We start from the raw sequence: 22,551 nt of genomic DNA, 5'->3' as shown, positions 1-22,551 counted from the left end.
GCTCTCAGTAAATTGACTGGTGTCTCAGCAGGATGGATGCCGAAGTGAATCCCTTCCCCTCCCCACCCCCCCCACACACACACACACACACACACACAGAGCAGGTGAACAGCTTCTCCCCAGTCTGACTGGTTTGGCCACTTTCCAGGTGGGATGGGTAAAGAATTCCCTTCTGTCATTCCCCACATTTCCAGAGTCGGTCCGTTGTCTGGCTGCACTGGTGTTTTTCCATTTCAGATAAATGCTGACAGACTGTTACACACACCGTTAGCCTGCACCCCCCCCCCCCCCCCCACCTCCGACTACCCCCCAAAGAACCCAGTATAAAACAGTAAACATTATCTCCTGCTGTGGAGGGAGAGGGACAGCCTGTGTTGGTCTGAGTAGCAACACTGAGCAGATTTACCGAAATGACAACTTAATCGGTGACCAGAGCAAGTTAAGCCAGTCCAAATAAAATGCATTATAGCGTAGAAAGAGCCCCATTAAATCCAAGCTGGCTCTCTGTAGCAGAATCCAATATTCTCATTCCCCATACGTACCCCAAACTCTGCAAGTTTATTTCCCTCAGAACTGATCTAATTGTTTATATCAATTATTGATCTTCTCTACTTGCATCACCATAATAGGCAACATGTTCTGCATATTTCCAGCCAATACAGTCAGCAGAAACACTTGCTCATCTCCCACTGTCTCAAAACCTCACATCTGGTCTTAATTCTTGTGCCATCACCTATCAAATACAGATATTTTTTGTCTGCTATATCTAGGTCTGTTATAATCTTGTACAGCTCTATCAAAAATATATTTAACTTGTTTATTTCAAACAAAATAGCAATTTCTTCAAATCAATCTAGTGACTGCATTTTCTTCATCAGTGAACCACTCCAGTAAGTCTGTCCTCCACACCCTGAAGATCACTCATATCCTTCCATGTTGATGTCTATTTTGTTCCACAAATCCAGATGACACAAGTTTTCTGTACAACAGCAGTAGCTTTATTATCGGACAGCTGGCAAGGATTTCAAAGCATCTCTAAAGTAGCCGAGTGTCTATTTGTACAGACTCATCTTCACAAATCTCTGCCTTACCCACAGAGACAGTATATTTAATAAGAATTAGACAAAGGCATATCAGTCACATGGGCAATTGCAATTACATAGTTTAAAGCTGGTAATTATGAATTTACAAAGCTTGATGAATGCCAATGTCCTGTGATAATGTGTGATGGATTACAGAAACTGATTATCGTATTGTTCATGATTATGTGTTGATGGGAAGAGATTAAGGCAGAAGGGTTCTTCCTTCAGTAAATGCGGGATTCACTTACCTATGCTCATATGGAGGGGAAGTAAGTCAATGGGAGCAGGAGGCAGTTTAACAAGGTTGTGCCCAGGGCTCTCCGTCTTGTCTGGAAAGGGCAAATTGCTCTATCTGAGGTTATGGTAGAATCCACATGTGTGGCTCCAAGAGGTTCTGTTTCAAAGATATGGTCTGCCTCACCCCTACTGAGGTGTTCAGTCTGTATTGGAAGAGTACAGGCCTTGTACTCTTACAATACGTCAGGAAGACCTTTGGCAGGAGAATGTTTAATCCTTGAGTCGCCAATGCATCCTGAAAGAGAAGCAAAATATGGAACAGGCCCCTCTGTGGTATTTTAACTTCCTCATCCTGACCAGGAATCTGGTGACCACAACTGGATGCACTGATTGACTATGACCTAACTAGAACTTTGTCAACGGTCAGCATCTTTTCCATGAGTATGTTATCATTCTCTCTGATAATGAAGCCCAGCATCCTTTACGTTTACTCAAAGCACTTTATGTTCTCTCTCCTTTAAGGATTTGTACACATTGTCCCGCATTCGTGCTGCCCTGCTCTCTATGTCTGTGCCATTCAAATATATATTCCCTTTCGACATTGCTTCTCTCAAAATGCATCAACTTACTGTGTGTTCTAAAGAAGAGACATATTCCACTCAAAATATTATCTCTCACTCCACACATTCTACCCCCTGGAAAACAGAACAGGACAGCACTGGAATAATTGGCCCACCATGTCTGTGTGGATCATGATTCCACCTGCCTGTACATGATCCATATCCCTGCAAACCCATGCCTGTTTATCTGTCTGTCCAAATGCCTCTTAAACATTGTGATTGTTTCTGCTTTTACCATCTCTCAGGCAAGTAAATTCTAGTCACTGACCATCTCCTGCATAAGAAACTTGTCCGACACAACTCCCTTTAAACTTGCACAGATGTTGGAAATACTCAGCAGGTCATGCAGCATCAGAAAAATCAGTTAATGTTTCGGGTCCGGTCCCCCTTCCTCAGAAATGTTAACAAATTTCTCTTCACAGATGCTGCTAGAACTGCTGAGCTTTTTCCGAAACTTCTGTTTTTCTTTCTGGTTTACAACATCTGCTGTTCTTTCGGTTTTCATTTCCTTTAAACTTGCCCCCTCTCCCCTTAAATCTATGGCCTGTGAATTGGTAATTTCCACTTGGAAAAAGATTCAGATTATTCACTCTGTTTGTCCCTCTCGGATCACTCCACAGCCACTGACTTTCCAAAGACAACAATCCGAGATTTTCCAACCTCTCCCAATCCAGGCAACATCCTGGTAAACCCATTTCCACCCTCTCCAAAGCCTCCACATCCTCCTTATAATGCGGTGCCCAACACAGCCCACAATCCCCCAAAGGTGGCCTAATGACAGTTTTATATTCACTCCCCTGACAGAAGAGGGCAAGCCTGCCATCCACCTCCTTCACCACATTCAGGGAGCTGTGAACTTGCACCTGAAGATCCCTCTGTATATCAATGCTGCTCAGGACACTTCCTTTTAGTGTATACATTGCCCTTACAATGAGCCGCCCAAAACGCATCACGTCACACTTGTCTGAATTAAAATCTATCTGCAATTTCTCCGCATAACCTTCCAACTGATCTCATCCTTGGTGTTTCCTTTGACAACATTCTTCACGATTCACAACTTCTTCACTTTGTGCCATCTACAAACTTGCTAATTAAATCATTTACATTTTCAGGCTAATCATTTCTATGTATTACAAAGGACAGATGTCCTAGCTCTGACCCTTGTGGAACAGAGGCACTGGTCACAGACCTCCAGCCACCAACATGCCCCTGCACAACTGTTACTGGGAGAAATATCAAAGAGGAGCCTTGAGTTCTGTGCTGAGCAGCATGACCAATGTTTATTCAGAGCTCCTTACTAATGCAGGATGGAAGAGTTCCCTCTCTGGAATTCTGTGGATCCCCCAGCCAAGTCCAGCATTTGGATGTGTTTCTTTCATACATTCCACTAATATTTCCCCCCCTGACCCGATCTCCTGGGTTCGGGATGTCAGCTCGGATGTTTATGAGCTCCCTTTCCCAGTCTCTGATTCTCTGTCCGTCTGCAACTTCCCCTCTCAGCTCATGCAGTTGCTTTGTCAGCTCTTTCATAAATTGTTTCACTCTATCCTTGCCATTGTTCATCTCCTGCCCTCCCACTACCGTACCCTCTGGCAGCTGCATAGTCCAAATTCAAAGGGGGATTGCTCAGTTCCCTTTGCTGGGGTTGACGTCAGTTTCATTAGGATTGTGGGGAGTACACTAACCCATCCTGGCCTGTCTCTGTCAGGGCCTTAGTCAGACTAGCTTTCAGTGTCTGCTTCATTCCTTCTACTGTCCCTGAGCTCTGGGGGTGGGATGTGAGATGGGATTTCTGCTCAGTACCAAACAAGCCACAGAGCTGCTTAACTTTGTTTCCTGGAGCATGTGTCCCTTGGTCAGAATCTGCAGGGGAATGCTTCCACCCACTGAGTAAACCTGTTTATTAAGACCCAGCAGGATTTCCTTCCCTGGGATTGGGATGGGGGTGTATGTAAAATCCATCTGTAATTGTTCCCGTGGGACCCTGGGTCCCTGCGACTGGGTCCCTCCATTTTATCCCGATTGTTTTCCCTGGCTCACACTGTGTACAGACTACACCCCTGTGACAAAACCTTCTTGTTCCAGAACACCCCTGTAGTTGATCATCCGATATTGCATTTTATCCTGCTCAATATGGGCCAGCCCATGATATGGTTTTAATAATGTTTGTCTTATACAGTGGCACTGCTGGATCATCCTATGTCCTATTACTGCCCCACCCTTTTCCCATTCCTGTTTCTCCTGCTATGGGACTGTTTCTGGAAATGTCTTTAAACTTTCCTTTCTCGCTTCTGTAGCTACTGCCACTGCATCCTCCTCAAATGTCTGCACTGTTTCAGTAAGTATGCTCACCCATGCTCACTACCCCGTTGGTGTGGGGTTTCTACTTTCCTGTCAGCTCTAATCTTCATTATTGCTGCTTCACTGGGAAAGTTAGCTGCTTCCACTAACTCTCTGACCTGTTCTTCATGCTCAATGTGGCCCCCAGTCAGGGTGATATACCTTCACCAAGCCCAGTCATGAACTATGCCAAAGGCATGCTGACTGTGTGCATTTTGCCTCCCTCACCCCTGGTTAATGTCCGCACTTCTGGTAGGGCTTGTGATGGTTCTCTATGTGACTGTGCAATGTGTAGACATGAACAGCTTCCTAGGTTCCCTCTCCAACTGCTCTCATTTTAGTAATTGAGGGGGTGAGGGATAAATCCTTATCAGTAACTGACAAAGATGCTCCGGTGTTAGAATCATGCAAGTGTTGGCCCCTTAACAGCACGTCAATGAATATTCATGGGCTATGCATATACCTACATGAACACAGGCCACTTACAATATGAACAACCTCCCTCTCTGTGCCTATGTTCCTTGTCTATGTGCCCTTTCCTGCTTCCCTTGTAACATTGTGGGTCTGATTACCCTCCCTGTACTGCAGCTATTCCCCTGTGTTTCTGTGTTTGCCTCAGCTCTCATGGCCCAGTTCAGAATGTGGTTAGAATGATCTCCCACTGGGAGTCCCATGTTTATAATTACAATTATATAGTGTCCCATGTTGTCTTTTAAATACATCAAACAAATTTCATCACCACAGGTTGGGGTTTGGTAATCCCCTGTGGTCGTTACACACCTCAGGCTTCCTCTCTGTATGATCCTCTATATTACCCTTGGTTCCCTGAGACACCAAGGTTATTTTAGCCCATTCAGCCTGTCCCCTCCCCCAGTGTGTCCCTGTAATATCTGTAAATGCCTGGCGCCATGGATCAGCTGTACTCTGGGGGGAACCGTCTCGCACCCCATCCTCTCATTGCAGGTACAGTTTCTGCTGTACACTTCAGGGCATCTTGGGCCGAGGGAGGGTCCGTACATCACCTTCGGTGAGACTGTGTACCTCTACTAATTCATCCATATTGTCCCAATAAGGCCCACTATTACCATTTCTCTATCAGGCCGGGTGTTCATTCACCAACATCTGTTATTCAGTGGGTGAACGGTTCAGGTTTGGTTTCTGTCAGTTCCCTTTGTTGCTCCCTACTGTCTGTCCAAGTTTGAGCTTTGATGCCCAGTGGTGCCATAGACAGGGCCTTCTGGACCTTACAGGGCGGTGGGTCATCCCACCCATCGCCGTCCCTCTGTCCATACGTGGGTGCTTTGTCATCTAACCCGTTCCAGTCAGTGTCACCATCCTCTCTGCCTTCTGAGGAGAACGGGGCACTAGGTACCTCCCCCACTGTAACTACCACCTGGCCCTTTGGCTTTAAGGCCTCACGTCTGAGAGTCACCACCTTCACTTATTCCTGTTTCCCATAATAATGTAACACATCCTGTCATTCCTGGATTCAAACAGAACAAAATGTGAATTTGGTTTTACTTGAAATATTAATAATTTGACATTCACTTTACATATTTATAGAGGTGAAAATTCTACTGTGATTATTTAAGTGAATTTAACGTGATCATACAATGAAAATAACTGATAATCAACAACAATGAATGAACTGAATGATAAGTGATTATTTGTACAAGTTCTTGCAATGAAAATTCAATTTTATTTAATGCTTGTCACCCATTACACCATGGGCATTGTTATTAGGGAATAAAGTAATGGAAGGATATCAGAGAAAATAAATAGACTTTAATTTTAGCTTCACTGCAATAATGAACCAAAACAATATTTGGAAATATGGTTAAACTACATAACAAAGTTTCTAGTGTCATTATTGACATGAAAACTATTTTAGTTTGCAAGTTGTTTTGTACTAAGAATTGTGATTTGGAATACACCACTTAAAATACATTTTGAAGAGAATAATCAGATACATTTTTGGAGGAAATTAGGAATGGAAATAAATATATATTCATTGATATTAATAGTTTTAAAATGTTGAGAAGTTGACTGGGATTATTTTAATTGAGAGGCTGCATGATTATAAAGACTAATTCACCATTTTCATTGCATTGTTGGTTTCACTAGAATCTGTTGTGAAGCTCTTGTTGTGTGCAATGGACTGTCACTAATAGCTTAATTAACCTGCAAGTCTCAGATCAGGTTTCCTTTGTCTGTAAGTCAGTCTGTAAGTGAGCAACACACCTGCTTTTGTGGGGGGAAATAAGTGGCAGATCACACTGAGAATGGTTTCTAGCACGCACCATCAGCAGGGAAGGGTTTTTTCTAAAGAATTCCAATCTCTATCTACAAATCTGTTTTATCAGTTTGTGGAGGATTCAGCCGCTTTGTTCAGAGCTGTTTTTATACAAGCAGTTGGTTCATTCTGTCTTTGCCAAGAATGTTGTTTACTTTTCCCTTTTACTGTGATTCTGCAGGTTCGCACATTCTGTGAGTCAATAATGTTCAGTGACTGAACATTGATTGATTTTGTCTCTAACAGAGCAGTGATCTTGTTTTCAGCTAACTATTCACTTTCCATTTCCTGGTTGTGTTGAATGTTCCAGAACCAGACTCTGAGCAAGGTTTCCATTCACTTGTGTTGGAGTCACTGACAGCCACATGGTCAGTCAGTTTCAGCAGTTTGAATTCAATAATCATCTAGAGTTATGAGTCTATTGATGAAATTATTCTCGATTGTCAGGAAAAACCCATCTCGGTCACTGATGTCCTTTAGGGAATGAAGCTGCCATCCTTACCTGATCTAGTCTACATGTGACCCCTGACCCACAGCAATGTGGTTGACTCTTTCCTGCCCTCTGGGTAATAAATGCTGCCCATAACCAGTGGCACCGACATCCAGTGAATGAATTTTCAACAAATCTCTTAGTCCTTTGTCATGTGAGAAAGAAGCAGAAGGTGACCTTTCAGCCCCTCAAGTCCACTCCATCATTCAATAAGGCCAGGCCTGATCTGTTAGTGATTTGTGTTCCATCTTCTCCCAACATCCCTTAACAAGAACCTATCAACCTGTGTCTTAAAAATATTCATTGAGCCCACCTTCTGGGGCAGAGAGTTCCAAAGTTGCACAGCCCTCTGAGAGGAAATAAATCTCCTCATCTCTGTCCTGAAAGGATGAATCTAATTTTAAAGTAGTTCTCTCGAGTTCACGTCTGACCCACAAGAGGAAACATCCTTTCCACATCCTCCTTAACAAACCAAGCAGGATCTTAGACACTTCAGTCATGTCACCCCTCACTCTCCCAAACTCCGGCTGAAACAAATCCAGCCTGTCCAACCGATCCACATTTTATTACTGTCACACCGGGTTGAAATGTTGTGTTGTGTTTATTATGCAGTGAATGTGTTGTTCCACTGTGTGGGGTCTAAGAGTCAACGTGAGCCATACTAGCTTTCCTGTCTCACTGTGTTACATATATCTTACATCACTGTGGTGATCCAATCCCTCCCTACCTCATATAACCAAAAAGAATGGCAGAGAGAGATCAAGAAAAGTTGTTCAAAAATTTGTTGTTGCCGAAAAGGTACTTGGTCTGTTTGTAGAGATTGCATTGTAATTGAAGTAACTAGTTAATGAAAAGTTACTGACAAAATATTTTAAGCGGAGTTGCTGCTGGTGATGGAAATGCTGCTGGTTGGTATAAGAGAGGGCTGGGGGGAATACTGTACTGAGGAGAAAGTTGAGCAAGGTAACCTTTTATCTTTGTGAATTAGAAGAGGCAGAGATTGCAGCTAGGACAGTGTTGAAGCTGTTTTGATCTTGCAGACATTATTTTAATATTTATTTGATGTGATTTGCTTGTCACTGACTGGGCCCAGCATTTATTTCCCATCCCTAGTTACCCTTGAGAAATTGGTGCTGAGCTGTCTTCTTGAACTGCTGCAGTCTACCTGCTGTGGGTTGACCCACAATACCATTGGCGTGGGGATTTCCAGGACATTTTCCCACCAACAGTGAAGGAATGGTGATATATTCCCAAGTCAGGGTGGGTTAGTACCTTCGAGGGGAACTTGAAGGTAGTTGTATTTCCATCTAGCTGCTGCCTTTGTCCTTCGAGATGGAAGTGGCCAGGTGTTCCTTGAGTGTTGTTAGGGCGGCACTAATCCAGGCAAGTGGGGAGTATTCCATCACGCTCCTGACTTGTGCCTGGTAGCTGTTGGGCAGGCTTTCAGGAGCCAGGAGTTGAATTACTCTTGTAGCCACTGTGTTTGTGTGGTGAGACCAATTCAGTTTCTGATCAATGATTATCCCCAGGATAATGTTGATAGTGGGTGTTCAGTGATGGTCACAGCATTGAATGTCAAGTGATAGTGGTTAGGTCGTTTCTTATACGTGATGGTCGCAGCCTGCATTTGTGTGGGATCTATGTTACTTGCCCCTTGTCAACCCAAACCTGGATATTGTCCAGATCTTGTTGTTCTTGGGGTTGGACTGCTTCAGTACCTGAGGAGTTAATTGGTTCACAATGTTCAATAATTACAAAATTATGCAAATTCCTTTTTCTATCAAATGTCATGGACTGTATCTTGTGGTCACTCTGATATTAACTTTCGTTATCTCCTTATTTTCTTCCTAATTCAAACACAAATGTTTGAACATCGATCAGGATAAAATTAAATAATTTAAAAACATACGTTTCTACATGTAAACTAATTGAATGAAATACATTCCTTCTGTATTGTCTGCATTTTGAGCAAAAGTCATTTCTTTTCAATAATTACTGAATGGCTCATTCATTGTCCTCAATCCATCAATCCAGCTGTTATATTTTAGTCTTCAGTTTACCGATCTTAATGGTGTCTAATCAACATCAGAGCAAAGTGCTTTTAAAATGTTGAGTCAACTTATTTGTTCTGATTACAACATTTATTATGAATTCATTATCCTTATAATAATTACAGAATAATTTGTTTGTCTTTCTAACATGTATAGTCAGATCCATATTTTAATTTAATCCATTGTTTCATTTAATCCATTGTAACAATACTATTGTTTTCAGGTCAAGTATTCCACAATGGAATCAATGATTTTGCATCCAACATGCTTCGAAAACTGACTTTTGCTCTTTGAATAATCACAGTAATCTCAGCCTTATAAATTCAGAGAACTGTAATTACTTTTCACTGCAATGATTGCTGTTCATGTCTACACATTGCACAGTCACATAGCAACATTAAATATCTCCTTCTTTGAAGTGCACTGATACATTTTCAAAAATCTATGTGTTGCTAATGTGTAACTATTGTTCAGTTCAGTAAGGGGTATAAATGTGCAATAATAGCTCAGTACGTGAACTGATGTGAATATATTGCAGTGTACAAACTCACAATCATTGTGAAAATCAATTTTTATTTTAACCATGGAAACACAGTTGAATTAATTCAATTATATTTCACTTTAGTGCTCGCATTCATTGTATTTCTAATCACAATAAGAGTGAACTATTTCATATGACACAATTATTTAAAATTCATGTCACTTTTTTATGGACACAAAATAGAATTAATACCCGTTTTTGCTTTCCTTTACCTTTCACAGTCAAGTTTGAATTGTAGAAAGTTAGACTGATACAGCACGGAAACAGGCCATTCAGCCCAACTTGGCATTCCGGCCAGGTTTCCGAAACTAAACTAGTCCCATTTTCCTGTGTTTGTCCCATATCCCTCTGGATGTTTTCTATCCATGTAACTGTCCTACAGTCTTTTAGATGTTGTAATTGTACCAGCCGCTGCCTTTCCTCTCACAGCTCATCTCAATATGCCAAACACACGTTGTGAAAAGAGCTGCCCCTCGGATCCCTTTTAAAACTTTCCCCCTCACCTTAATAACATTTATACTTTAATCAGTGACCTGAAACAAATAAATTCAAGATATTGTGACCATTATAATCAACAACAGATACAAGTTGAGAAAATGTTGGATTGAAAAATAATTCAATTGACACTTCGATATTTTCTAATCAACTCTAAGGTGCTTTGACACATCTCTGTTTAAGGTAGGAATTGAACACCTGCCTCCTGGTCTATTAGTACAGACATTATCAGAGCCCTCCATAATGTGCCCATGCAGGAAGGGCAGTACTATAATCACATACTTATTGTGGTTACTCTCAGGGAAATCTGCTCAGATATTTATCGTGACAATTGGACTAGGATTGTATTAGACAGCTCCAGTGTGTAAAGGATAAAAAGAATTACTAATTTCTAATAATGATGGAACGAAGCGACAATGATCTTAAATAAATATAAGTCTCATGATAATCAAATAATTCAATATGTTTGAAGCAGTTATTCATATACATAAATTAACATTGACCTGCTTTGTAACGCACTTGAATTGGAAATAAAGCATTCGCCATTCAACGTGACTACTCAGCGAAAGACAACTTTCCTCAGTTTCACAAAATTGTGATTTCTAAGAATTCAAGATTTATTGTAAAAGAATAGATCAAACATTTGTTAATTCAGGTTTGTGTACACAAGAAACACGTGGAATTAAAATAATGTTTAATGTGAAAAATAGCTCTTTTGTAATAATCAGAAATATAGAAATGTTAGCATTGAAGTGAAATACAATCAGTACAAAAACGCAAAAAACTGTGGATACTGGAACTCAGAAACAAAATCAGTAATTGCTTGAAACCAACTCAGCAGGTCTGGCAGCATCTGTGGGAAGCATTCAGTGTTAATACTTTGGGTCCAGTGACCCTTCTACAGAATGTATTTTTGCTCAAAGCCAATTCAATCCAACTGAGCTTCCACACTGAAAATTATTTTGCTAAGATTATGAGATTGTAGAGTTCAATATTGTTTGTCAGTTGATGTATTGAGCCATTGTTCCACATCGACAGCTGGATATATTGCATTCAAACAATGATTACCAGTTAGACATTAGCAATAATTAGTTTTAAAATTGCTGAAACCAAATTTAAGGTTGATAAGAAAATCCTTATTGCAATGTAATTGTGCAGTATATCGGAAAAAACTGAAATATTGAAGTGAAAAATAATTAGCCATCTCTTAATTGATAAGGCTGATTAATAATCTTTCCATTAATATTAGAATTCAGATGAAAGAGAATGAGATAGTTACTATGAGTGTTGGGTGATAAAACTTTGGTTGATTGCAGGTGTGTTGACCTGAAAAGAATGTTAATATTTCATTGTGATACTGGCACTAAAAATAATGGATTCAACTAAAATGTGAATCTCATGATGGTGTGAGAATTGAAATGACAATTAAATAATAATTAATGTTAGAACTCAACACTTAAAATGATTCAATATATTAAAAGCAGTTTGTACTGGATATTCATTAAGATCAGTAAATTGAGAATTAAAATATTGGATTAATTATCACAACTTCAGAGATTATTCATCAGAATTGTTTTGACATTTAAAAAAACCTCATTTATTCAATAATTCTGCATTTCCCTCATTTTCTGTCTTTTTTCCACAGGGATCTGTACTGGAACCCTTCTGGTTATGATACAAATATATAGAAGAGACATGAATTAAAATCTAATTGGGTGAGTTAATAAGCTTGCAGATGATGCAAAGTTCAGTGCAGTTGTGAATAATGTAGAAGGTTGTCAAACAATGCAGCAGGAAAAAGATAAACTTCAGATATGGGAAGAGAAATTAAAGGTAAAGTTTAATCCATACAAGTGTGAGGTGTCTCACTTTGGGACCTCAAATATTAAGAAAAAGTAGATAGTTAAGGGCAGGACCCTGAACAGCTTTGTTGTTCAAAGGGATGTCGGCATTCAAGACCATGGCTCCCTGAATGTGTCCATGCAAGTAGATAGGGTGGTAAGGAAGGCAAATGGCATGCTTGCCTTTATTGGTCAGGGAACTGATTACAAGAGTCAGGATATCATTTTGCAACTTTGTAAGATTTTGGTTAAGGCATACTTAAAGTATTGTATTCACTTCTGTTTGCCACATTACAGGAAGGGTATAGAGGCTTTGGAGATGGCACAGAGGGTGTTTACCAGAATGCTGCCTGGATTTGGAGAGGCTGCTTTTTTGTGGCTTGGGCAAGAATTGATTGAAGTCTATACAATCATGAGATACATAGGTAGGGTTGTCAGTCAGGAAGTTTCTTCCGAGAGTTGAAACGTCAAAACTATGAGGCATGCATTTAAGGCCGGGGGGTGGGGGAGTTCAAGGGGCATGTGAGGGGCAATTATTTTTTACACAGGGAGTGGTAGGTTTCTGGAATGAACTTCAAGCGTTGGTGGTGGAGGCAGATACATTGAGGCTATTTAATGTTCATTTGGATAATTTGGATGGATATGGACCAAGGATAGGCAGAAGGGATGAGTTCTTTTGCATTATATTCAGCACAACATTATGGGCCAAAGGACCATTCCTATGCTGCACAGATCTTTCAGAGAAAACTAATATCTCACTCATATGACATTTAATCTAATCAATATTTAGCCACCGGTATCAGAAATAGGAAGAAAATAAGTAGAGAATGAACATGACTATAATCTAAAGATAGAGTCAATGACATTTACAGAGGTATTTTTTTGATTTTTTTTAAATTATAAGATTAATAACTTTGGAGATGTGTTGAAAATGTTTGCAGTAACTGATGTGCTGAGCCAAAATTACCCTTCTTAATCTGAAGATTGGACTAGAAATCTGTTAGAAAACTTGAAAATATTCAGTAAGGTGTGATGCACATCATAATTTAATCCATTGATTATTACTGCCAATACTACAATAAAAAATTTAGCTCTACACCAAAAAGCATCGATTTTCCATCCCATGCTTATTGGAAATATTGGAATACTACTAATTTCAACAATCAAAGTAATCACAGCCTCATCGATTAAGAGATATCTAAAGATATTTCACCAATAATTACTGTTTATTTCGACACATGCTCGTTCAAACTGCAATGTGAAGTTTCTCATTAATATTCAGTTCACTGACAGCATATTAATAATTTAGTTATTGCTAATATCTAACCATTGATCAATCCAGTCAGGGAAAGAAAAGTGGAAATATGGCTCAGTACATCAACTGATGGAAAGATATTACAGTGTTCACTCTTTCAATTATTGTGAATATCGATGTATATTTTGATTTGATTTGATTATATTTTTCTTCAAAGCAAAGATTTATTGTATTTCTGATCACAGTAAGATTTCAATATTTTAAAGATAAAATATTATTTAAATTTGTGACATTTTTGTAAAAAAAATAGAATTTACAGGTGTTTGCTCTTTCCTTTATCAATCAGAATACATTTGGAATTGTTGCAAGTTATATATTTGTGGAAGGAAGAGAAGATGTCTGCAGCTGAATAGTCACAGTGAATGACCTTTTCTTCCGATTCCGTCCGACTGCTAAACATTCTCATTATCTTTTTCTTTATAAGAAAAACTGCTTTAAACGTATTCAGCAGTTGTATTTTTTATGAATTTACAATAAGCTCATGATATGTCGATTTATCTTTCTTCCAATTATTCTGATATTAATTTGTAAGTAAGAACCTATGTGCTTAATACCATTATTATTGTGAATTACTATTTCATTCTCAGTCCATTACACAGAAACAGTATAATTAATTCCCAGCCCAATTATCGGAATGAACACTGGTTAGTTTTCATTTGAGTAATCCCAATTGATTATAATCCCACCCTTCCTTGTTGGGACGATAATGAAAGGCTCTTGTGTATCTCTAGTAGTGTCTCTCCTAAGAGACCAGATCACCTGATGCAGAGCCATAGCCTGGAAAGCTAGTGCTTCCAAATAAACCTGTTGGACTATAACCTGGTGTCATGTGATTTTTAACTTTGTCCATCCTAGTCCAATACTGAGATCTGCAAATTATTGTTGCACAAAGGAATTCTCATAATTTGTAATAGAAAATATGACTTTAATTAAGATCTTTAACACACGATTATTAATCCCTTCCTATATTCATAAAATATAATTGTAAATTGAAAAGAAATGCTCACTGAACACGGCACACACAAACACACAAATGTCTTCCTGGTCATCTAATTACTGTTCCAGAGAAAAACCTGAGTAAGTATCTTATTGTTTCTGAGAACAGGAACCACAATAAACATTTGGTGAGTAGTTCCATCCAATAAATGCACTTGATTTCTTACATATCACTTCAGTAATTGCACATGAAATATTTCGCTAAAACCAATAACAATGCTTTATTACAAATGACCAAGGACACTAACGTCAGCATACATAGCAGATTTCCAATCCAGTTGAAGTATTGCAAAATAAAATAATGTATTTTGGTTTAGTACAATCTGTAGGTGAAAACATTTTGAGCTTGCATCTTAAAAATCTTTATCTGCTTATTCAGAGAAAATAATGAAAGATGGCACTGTAAATTTATTTTGACTTTCACTCACGAAAATACTCATGTGAATTGCTTCTCATTTTCTTCCTAGTTCTGATACAAATGTCGAAATATTTACGATAATAAAACTTTAGGAATAATAAGAGTGTTCTTTACAAGAACGACATGAAGATGTTCAAAGTCCTCGAATTACTGTTGAGTAGAATACCCTTCATAAGGGTCTTATTGTCTCGTGCAGATGATTTTTGTGACTGATGACTGATGCGTTTTCAAATCATGTGCACTGCAGAAGGAATTTTTTAATTTTCAATTTGTTATGATCAAAAAAAACTGCTTTGAACATGTTGATTTACTTTTTTTTAGTCCAAAGTTATTTATCAATGTACAATCATCACAAAATTATGGAAGGTCCCTGTATCTTACATTCACTGTCATACGCACTTTCACTATCTACTTATTAATTTCCTACTTCTGTCAGGAATGTCTAAACATTGGTCATGAACAAAAGTATATAAATTAAAAGTACGTCTCAAGAAGCAAACCAATGGATGGTAACATGTCATTCTTGTCATTCTGCATGTTTGACCCAAAAACAATTCTGCTGAATGATAACTGAATGGCTCATTTTTGTGAATCCATAAAGCTAGCTATTATATTTTATTCCTCAGTTTATCGATCTTAATGAATATCCAATAATCATCACTTTTAGAATATTAAATCAATTTATTTTTTCAGATTATAATGTTATTTTTCCAGTCACTGCCATTACAATAATTGCACAATTATTGGAGTTAATCTTTCTAACAAATATAGTGAGAATCGCACTTTAATTGCATCAATTGTTTCTGAGTACGAACACTACAATATACAAATCAATTTACTGTTCAGCTGAACGATCCCATAATGGAACCAATGACTTCCCATTCAATGCCTCATTGTAAATATTTGATGATTGCTCATTTGAATGATCACGGTAATCTCAGCCTGAAGCGTTCAGAGAACTGTAATTACTTTTCATTAGAATAATTCCTGGTCGTTTCTCCACATTGTTCAGTGAAATAATCAACTATGATTTCTCAGTATTCTTAAATTAACTGATAGAATTTTGACAATCCAATTGCTGCTATTATCTAATCATTGTTCAATATAGTTCAGGGTATATCTGTGGAATTATGGCTCATGCATGAAATAATGTAAAGATTTGCAGTGTGTGTTGTAAATATCAATTTTTATTTTAACCCTAGCAAAAGTTGAATTGATTTAATTATGTTTCGCTTACATGATAACATTTACTGTATTTATAAACACAATACAAGTTAATCATTTTTCATGGAACAAAATCATTTAAAATTCTTGTGACGTTTTGAAGTACAACAAAAGATATTTGCATCTCTATTGTCTCATGAAATAGTCACAGTACATTTTGAACTTTGGGAATTTGAACATTTCTGGAAAGAAGAGAAGTTGTCTTCAGATGAATAGTCGCATTGTGTGACTAATTCATTTATTTTCCTATTCATTTATGTTGCAAAAGCATTTTAATTTTCTTTTTATTCTGTGAAAACTTGCTTTGAACATATGGAACTATTTTATTGATTTTTGTTCATCAGTGTACAATGATCAAATGATTAGGCATTTTTTCCTATTATGGATCTTCATGAGATTCATATTTAATTAAAGTCATTACTGCTTTGTTACATCATTACTGTAAATACTAATTCATTTTGTCAGTTCATTACACACAGGAAATATGTAATTAATTCCCATACAAATTATTACCATAAACATCTGATTCGTTTTCATTTGTGTTGCCACAGTAAGCATGTGACTATGGTCCTACCCTTCCGGGGTGGGAACCTTATGAAAGGTCCTTGTGGAGCTCTGACAGTGTCTCTACGACAAGATCAGGAGGAATGATTTCAATTCCCACCATCAGCAGAGATGTGTCAGAGCAGCTCCAAATATTCATGAGAAAATACGTGAGCATAAATTGAACTACTTTTCAAAACAACATGAAATATACTTCAATCTGCTGTGCATTTCAATCATCACTATATCTATTACTTATTTTCTTCAGGTCACTGATAAAACGATGCATCTAATTCTGCTGGTTCGACATTCCTTGAAAAAGTAATTGAGAATGTTGAAATCTTAAAGTTGGAAGAGTCTAAGAAATGATACTCACTGACTTTTTTTTCTGTTTGAAAGAACCTAGTTCAGACATTTCAAGCACATAAATCCTTATGCTCCAGTGTTATAAAGATGAAAAAATAAACAGTCGAAATTACTCTTAAGCAAAATAACCAAATGCAACTTCATATTATTCATTGGTCAGTTGATCACCTACAATTGTAACTAAATATTGCAATTCATCTAAATATTGTTATGTGCTTTGAACAAATTAAATTTCTTATTACTATTCATTCTTGAATTGTCAGGAATATGTTTTTATTTTCCATCCATGTATTCATAATTCATAAGATTGATATGCTTTCAAAATATCGATGTGCTCATTTGAACATTTAATTTGTCTCTCTCTCACTTATCTCACTTCGTGCATGATAGCTTCAATGCATTTTGCTAATTAACTCTACGAAACTTAAAAATGTTGTTGACTTTGCTTCTTTAGTACCCAAGAAAACCATTATCCGTACACTAGCTCAAATAACACTAAATTTTAATTTATTGAAAAGACTACACTGGTGGAAGAAGAACAATTCTTCATCTCAAATATCACATTAAATGACACTTTTTCAAATCATGTGACCTCTAAAATGATTTGTATTTTAATTTCATTTTAAGAAAAAAAACCTGCTTTGGAAATGTTAGAATCTGTTTCTTTTACTTCCAGCATGAGTTGTCAATGAACAATAATCACGTAATTATCAGTCATTTTGTGCAAAATAATTTTCTATACCAAATGTCATTTACTCGACCTTTTGTTCACAATTGTACTCACTTTCCCGGTTTAATTATTTTCTTCCTTATTCTGACATAGATATCTAAACATTTATTATGATAATTTTTTTTTTAAAAATCACTCAACAAAAAAAAACCCAATGTTGAACAGTCTCAGTTGTTGCTGAGCTATTTTTTAGAATTATTAAAGCGACTTTTTACATATTAATTTTCTGTTTATCAATCTTGATTATTACACAATCGACATCAGAGCAAAGTGCTTTCAAAATATTAAATTAATTTATCTATCAATATTCTAGAAACAATTAACAATTACAATAATTACACAGCACTTTGTGCTTGTTATGAAGTCTAAGTTAATGTGTTTTTAATATTTTCCATATTTCTTATTGTGAATGCTACAATATAAAAACCTGTTTGGTTCGGCCAATACACCCAGAAAAGACCAATAACTGCCCTTGCAACATCCTTTGTAAATATCTGACTTTTGCTCATTTGAAAGATCACAGTCATCTCAGGCATTGATATTCAGAGAACACCAGTTACTTTACACTGCAATATTACTCTTCATTTCTGCACATTACTCAGTGGAATATAAGATGAGATACCGCATTATTCTTAAATTCATTAATAGTAGTTTTAAAATCAATTTGTTGCTAATATCGAATAATTGTTCAATTTGGCAAAGGATGTAAATGTGGAATTATGGTTCCATATATTAACTATTGCAAGGACTTAGCAATGTACAATCTCTCAATCATTGTGAATATTGCTTTTCATTTTAAACTTGGAAACACTTTTGAAATGATTTGATTGTAATACACTTCAATGTTAACATTTATTGTGCTTCTAATCACAATAATAGTTGAATACTTTTTTGTGCAAAATTATTTAAATTCGGATGAATTTTTTTGAAGTATACAAAAAAAGGACTGACATCTTTCTTGCTTCATTAAACACTCACGGGAAATGGTGGCTTCTTAGAAATCAGACATTTTCAGAAAGAATGAAGGTTGTCTTCAGCCGAATAGTCCCATTGACTGACCAATTCATCATTTTGTTCCAATTTACGTGCAGAACAAAAAAGAATATTGCATTTCATAAAATGAGAAACTATTATGAACATGTAGAATTATTATCCTTCATAATGAACGTTGTGCAGCTCTGATAGTGTCTCTGTTACCAGACCAGGAGGTACAGTTTCAATTCCCACCTTGTACAGAGTTGTTCCAAAGCAACTCTGAATATTGATTAGAAAATATCCAAGAATCAATTGAATTGCCTTTCAATTCAATATTAGATATGCTTCCATCTGTTGTTCATTCCAATAATCACAGTATTTTGCTATTTATTTTCTTCAGGTCACTAATAACAGAATGTATCTAATTCCACTCAATCAATATTCGTTGAAAAATATTTGAAAATGTTGCAGTCAGACAGATGAAATATACAAAGTAATGGTATTAATTTATTTTCTTTTGTTCTGAAGAGCTGAGTTCAAACAGTACATAGAACTTGATGCTCCAGTGCTATAAAAATGAGGAGAAAAAGTACATTTCTTGTTCAGTCAAATAAACAAATGCCAATTCCTTTTATTTATCAATTTTTAATTATTGATGTTTATGAATTGTGTGAAATTTGTTTTTTGTTGTCCACTCACCTATTTATATTGAATGTGAGATTGAACTGCTGTGAAAATATCCAAGTGCATTCATTTGAAATTTGATTTTACATATTTATCACTGTGGGATATATGTAAAGCAGTGTTACTTCTGCAATCATAATTGTTTATTCAAGGTAAATGAACTCGCACCAGTGTATAATTGTTTCAGCCAAGAGCTGAGTTAATAAGAATGAAAACTATGTGAACAAAATATATTATTGCTTTTGTATTAGCTAAAATGTGCATACATGAATGAAATATGTCTGCAAATAACGGTAGATGTTATAGAAAAATAGTTAAGGTGCTGTGAGGGGAGGGGGTGTAGGTTAAGCTAGATATGCCTGTACAAACAGTGACAAGCATCTGTTTCCCGCTTCAGCAGGAACAAAATAACACCATCAAAAGGTCATAAGGCTCGGTGTAAATAAAGAATAAAAGGAAATTATGCTTTGGTTAGCACGGAAACACATGGCAGTGAAGAAGGATAAATAAAAACAAGACCACAGAGGGAGGTGGTCAAACGGCCTTGTGAGGCCAGAGATAAATATTTTGTCAGGGACGAGGCTGGATGAGTTCAGAGATAAACAGCCGGTTTAGCTTAGAAATAGTTGTAAACAGTGAAGGAGCAATGGGAGGAGGGAAGAGAAACGAATTACATAAATATTGTGTACTCATTAAATTCAGTGTGTGTGTGTGCCTTGTGAACAGTGGACACCACACCCCTCTTGCAACAGCATAATAAATGTTACTACTGATTCAGGTCTTGTTCCGGACTGAAGTTATTGAAGTGACTGAACTTCGTTTCTCACAATCACTTATCTCATTTATTGCATGATGTCTGAAGTGTGTTTTGCTCAGCAATTCTATCAACTATTTAAAAAGTCTAATCTTAAATAAGATCCTTAACACCCAATTACCAATCTATTCCTAATTCATGTAAATATCTCAATTTTCTTGAAGTCAATGTTCACACAAAACAGTGCACATAAAGTGACACAAAGATATTCATCATCAGCTGATTACTGTTCAGTGGAATAACCTGAGTATCTTATTGTTCCTGAGACTAATGACAACAGTAAGCATTTGTTTACTAGTCCATGCAGTAAGTACATTTGATATCTTATATTTCAGTTCAGTCGTTAATGACAATTTATGTTGTTTAAACCAATAATTCCATTTTTTCATGGATATTGACTGTAATACAATAACACTGGAAACATTTTTTAAAAACATTCTAACAGTCTTTAAGCTCCTCTTCTGTTGTGTGTGTGCAAAAGATAATTTGCATATAACCATTTTTGTTGCAAATTCAACAAACGCTACATTTTGAATTTATGAGCTTCTTACAGTTTTACAAAAAAGTTAGTCTTCACTGTATTTCATATTAAAAGACTGCTTTTTCCAAACATGCATTCTACAAAATGATTATTGCTTTCATTGCATTGTAAGAAAATAAGTGTTGAATTTTTTGTTGTTTCAATTCCAACATTATTCATCATTGTACAATAATGACACAATTATTACAATCGCTTCATATACCACCCAGCAGTGACTTCATTGTTTGTTTATTTTCATGCTCATTTTCATGATCTATTAATTCTCTTCCTAATTCTGACACTTTGATTATTGTGCCTTATTGTGCTCAGGATGAATAATCACAGCAAACATCACAGTCTCACCAGATCCAAACATATGTAGGAGACACCTTATTATAATTTACACACTACATCTTTCCCAGACCCATGGTGACCAGTTATGACTGAGGATACTACGTGTAACATGTATCAAGATGAAGCAAGTCCTGAATATACGATTTTTTTTCTGATAGATTTCCAATTTAAAAATTATGATAAAAATTATATTGTGGTTCATTACATTGCCAACAGATCCCCATTAAACATACTTATCCGTTTATTCAGAGACAATATTGAAACAAATACGTTGATAAATGCTGTTGATTGTATGCTTCTGTGAAAATAAATCTTCCTTATTGACTTATTTTCATTATAATTCTGACTCAAATGTCTAACTATTGATGATATGAAAAATTGCATGAATTAAATATAATGCAGAACTTGTTCTTGTTATATATTATATTTCTCCAGAAAAAAAGTAGAGAAATCATCTTGAAGATCTGAGAATTTTGAATGACAAACCATTTCTGATCAAAATTCACTGAATGTCTAATGTCTTTCCATGTCATCATGCCAGAATTTGCATTCTCAGCTGACAGATTAAGAAATATCTAGTCAACATCAGAGCAAATCCATTTGGAAATATTGAATCATTTACTTTGCCAAAGTTCTAAAATTAATTATCAATTCATTGTCATTCCAAAAATCACACAGTAATTCAGTTTAGGTTTTGCAACAAACATTGTCAAATTCACATTCTAATTTAATCCATTATTTCTTAGTGTCAATATTAAAAGAAGAATAATAGTTCTCTTATTCCAGGATAACACAAACACAAACTAATTAATGATTCCCTATCCAACACTCACAGATAATATCTGTTCCCTTCTCATTTGAACGTTCACAGAAATCATTGGATTAATATTTGGCCTTACATGTTAAGAGACGTCTGATTATTTTACACTCCAATAAATGCTGTTCATTTTTACACATGACGGGCAGCTATATGAGATTTCTAATCATTTTTAAGTTTTGCTATGAAATGTTTTTAAGATGAATTTTTGCTAATACCTAATATTTAAGAATTGATCAAATCCAGTATATCTAGCTTTAAGTGTGAAATTAAGGCTCAGTAATGCAAACGTATTGCATTGTACAGAAACCAATGTTAGCGAATGGTGATTTTTATTTCAATATTTGAATCTTAGTTGATTTGCTGTTCTGGGCATGGCCTGCCCCCACCTGGAATAGAATGGTCCATACAAAATGCCTGACAATCAAAAAACAGGCAGCCTACCTTCGAACTAAAATACAAGGTGGTCAGTGGGTGATAAACTAGACGAACATTCAGTTCCAGCCTTAAAAGAAATCACACTACCAATGGACTTACTCCAATGCCAGGACTACAGCATTCCAGACATTTCTTGATAAGAGCATGCCGACATACAGACAAATGACCAATCCTGATCTTCATAAATGAAAGGATAATTGTCCCAGTAAATGAATAAACAGCAGCTGCAGGGTGCAGCCCAGTTAACTCACTACACAGCTATCATGATAACAGAAGAGTTCATTTGTCAGATATAGTTATTATTTTACAGTTACTTAGAATATTAAACAAAGGTTCTAATTACAGATTCTTGAGTATAATAGGGGAA

The 22,551-nt window shown here is 36.6% G+C and overlaps 1 long non-coding RNA gene across 5 annotated transcripts in view; it reads left to right on the top strand.

Annotated features, from left to right (window-relative positions):
* LOC140470862 (uncharacterized) overlaps window positions 1-22,551 on the top strand; it is a 1,231,916-nt gene that overhangs the window by 65,154 nt on the left and 1,144,211 nt on the right. The window lies entirely within an intron of this gene.

The sequence above is a fragment of the Chiloscyllium punctatum genome, chromosome 52 (genome assembly GCF_047496795.1).
Source record: "Chiloscyllium punctatum isolate Juve2018m chromosome 52, sChiPun1.3, whole genome shotgun sequence".
NCBI lineage: Eukaryota > Metazoa > Chordata > Chondrichthyes > Orectolobiformes > Hemiscylliidae > Chiloscyllium > Chiloscyllium punctatum.
This window is presented reverse-complemented; position numbering and strand designations above follow the sequence as displayed.